This window comes from Limulus polyphemus, unplaced genomic scaffold (assembly GCF_000517525.1).
Source record: "Limulus polyphemus unplaced genomic scaffold, Limulus_polyphemus-2.1.2 Scaffold10255, whole genome shotgun sequence".
NCBI lineage: Eukaryota > Metazoa > Arthropoda > Merostomata > Xiphosura > Limulidae > Limulus > Limulus polyphemus.
In genome coordinates, this window is record NW_013675865.1 from 7,504 (window position 1) to 10,833 (window position 3,330).

General features: G+C 34.8%; 1 long non-coding RNA gene across 1 annotated transcript in view; it reads left to right on the forward strand.

Moving 5' to 3' along the window:
* The window catches only part of LOC111083600, a 9,705-nt gene extending 7,285 nt beyond the window's left edge, over positions 1–2,420 (forward strand). The window contains exons 2-3 of the long non-coding RNA XR_002609126.1: positions 428–512; positions 2,123–2,420. This is a non-coding gene — a long non-coding RNA (uncharacterized LOC111083600). The remainder of the gene's footprint in view (positions 1–427; positions 513–2,122) is intronic.
* Positions 2,421–3,330: the final 910 nt, after the last annotated feature.

Below are 3,330 nucleotides of genomic sequence, written 5' to 3' on the forward strand. Positions count from 1 at the left end.
TAATAAGGCAGTACTGTAGTTTGGTTTTCTTGTTAAAGGAGTTATCACAGCGTTATAATAAGGCAGTACTGTAGTTTGGTTTTCTTGTTAAAGGAGTTATCACAGCGTTATAATAAGGCAGTACTGTAGTTTGGTTTTCTTGTTAAAGGAGTTATCACAGCGTTATAATAAGGCAGTACTGTAGTTTGGTTTTCTTGTTAAAGGAGTTATCACAACGTTATAATAAGGCAGTACTGTAGTTTGGTTTTTTGTTAAAGGAGTTATCACAACGTTATAATAAGGCAGTACTGTAGTTTGGTTTTTTGTTAAGCGCCAAGCTACAACAAAGTAGTTATCTGTGCTGTGCCCACCATGAGTATTGTAACCCGAGTTATCGGGAGGCAGGTAGTTTGACAAATGCTAATTTGATTATTATTTTCATCACCAGAAAAGTTGTTCTTGCACACCAAGTGTAGTCAGGTTACATGGAAAGGATGGAACATCGTGCATGTGTGAGTTTGAAGAAGGAAACGGTAAGTGTGTTTTCTAACCAGATCGTTCGATATTTCGTTTTGAAAACGTACAAATAAACACTGTAAATTACAATTTTTTTATAGCACTCGCGTGTTTAGAGATGAATAGCAGTTACTTTTTTTTATACTTTTGTGGTATTAATACATTTACTTTTACAACATATTTTTTTTTAGGTTTAAGTGGGAACATAGTCATATGCCATCGTACCTTCAAAATTCAGTTTATAATATTACTTATTACTAAAAGTACATTTCATTGGTATATACTGGCTCGCATTAAAACTGTCGTGGAAGTATTATAGAAGAATATAAGTGTGTGTGTGTGTGTGTGGTGGGGGATTTCAGACTAAAGCAAAAGGGACAAACAATCAATAGATTTAAATAAATTTCTAGATTTATCAAGTCCTTCTAGTTGTTCCTGTTATTGTACAGGAGGGATATCCCACACACGACCTTCAGTGATAGATCCTTAATCCACAGAAATTTGTGACTTCCCTCTTTAGAAAGTGAACTTTATCTTTTTCTATCTGAACTTCAATTATTTTCGTTTCAACATAGAATACCATTACATGGACTTCTTTAGCCATTGTTTCAACCGAGGACACGGTACTTGGACTTCCTCAGCCTTTTTTTTTCCGAAACATGTGGCTGTTTTAATAATGTTGGTTTTTGCCAGAGGCTTCGCTAGGCACTGGCATACGAGGCCCGTGCCACGAATCCCCAGATGGTGTCTTGAAAAAAAAACATGATCGATATCATACTGAAACGCCCAAAATTCTCGCGCTTCTGGCAGTGTCGGAGTCTAGCTTGATCACTGTACACTTTGATTTACGGAAAAGGACTATACTGATGTTCATGTATTACTGCATATGTCTAGTTTAGAGAGAGAGGGAATCCAGTGGTTAAGCACAGTTTATTGGATTATATCCAGGAACAATGGGTTTATCTCTGGAATATATATATATATATATATATATATATATATATATATGGACTGTGGGTTTATCTTTGAAATAAGTCCAGAAACTCTGGGCTTATTTTTGTTATATATCTAGGAACTGTGGGTTTTTCTCTGGAATGTATTCAGGAACTGTTGGTTTATTTTCGAGTTACATCCAAGAAAGATGAAAGTGGGCTTATCCCTGAAATATAAGGAAATTTGAATTTATCTTTTAGTTACATCCAAGAAGGAGGCAGTGGGTTTATTTCTGGACTATATTCAGGGTCTGTGGGTTTATCTGTTCACCTCTAATATTTGTTCTATTTATAGCTGACATTTACTTACGATATTGTTAGGTATTTTCAACATTTTGTGAGTAATGTATATAAAACAAGTTTGTCATATTTGTCATAGGTGGCCTGTGATTTACGCAAAAGTTAAGTTAATTTACACAATTTCCCCAAAAACTTAAAAACACTAAACCTAAACATTTAATTAAAATGGGATTACTATAAACGAAGAGTAAAAATGTTCAATCATCAAGAATTTGTTTTCTAAAAAGTTAGTAGTAGAGATTTCGCCATTAAAAATCTTGATATATAAAGATAGAAAATGTCCACGAGAAACTTGGAGATCAATTCGAATACTCTGCTTCGTTTGTTGTTTGCAGTTCATGCCCTAGTTTACCCAAATCTTATCCTGAGAGGGCACGACATTGAAATCGTTCCCAACGTGATAAGCTTGGAAGAATGCATCTGGCTCTGTGCTAAAGACAGCCGTTGTAAGTCTGCTCGGGTGAACATGTGGGGAGGAACCTGGCAGTGCTACATGAAGAATAATAACCACGAGGATTCACCCGACGACTTTGGAGGGGTGAACATGGGCCTTTATTTCTACCTGGTTGGCCGATAATAGTTAATCAAAGCTTTTGAAAAGGACTTTAACCAATAAACGGTTACAGAAACACTGGTGTGTGTGTGTGTGTGTGTGTAGTTGTATCTGACGTCACCATATACATCATCATACTGATCTTGCCTAATTTCCTCAAACATACTCGGAAATATATCGTAAAATGCTTCCAACATATATTCATCACCACTGATGACCAATGGTCAGTCATGAGAAAACTGTCAGGGAAATATTTTCAAAAGAAACTTTTGCAACTAAATCATTTTAGTGTCTCAGTTGCACTAAGACAACTACTGTAAACAGATATTTAAATCTAAGTTGTTACATATTATGGTTTGCTTTAGAATTTTCTCGCAAAGCTACACAAGTTTTATCTGCTGATGGATGTCTCTAGTTTTGAACTCCTGGACGAGTGGGATGGCATTTGGTTAAAAGAATCCTTTTGCCAAATCATATCTAACCAAATGGTGGTATTTGACAGTCACTCTTATAAATCACCCACAAACCCAAAGTACAGAGCACATCATAAATCGTAGGATTCATAGTACAGACATACTAAACACCAGGCCACGCCTGGTCCTATACAATAAAGAATAAGATTTGTGTAAAATTTGGTTTTCTTTGAACCAAATCTATTAATGCATGATAACAAAACTGATTAGTTGATACAATAATTTACAAAAAATGTAGATTTATTGTAGAATCTGTGGATTTAAAATATTGTTTATAACAGGCACATGTACTTGTAAAGTTGTCAGTGTGTAAGTTCAGAAAATGTTCTACTTCGAAATATTTATGTCAATCAACAACGTGGTAAACATAACTTCAATCTACAAAAAATCACAAGACCAAATTTGTCTGAATGTGACATGTTTTTCATTGATCAACAACAACAAAAAGGACAATGACTTCAGAAGAAATAAATATTACCAACATAAGAATATTAACACAGGTGTAGCTTTTAAATGT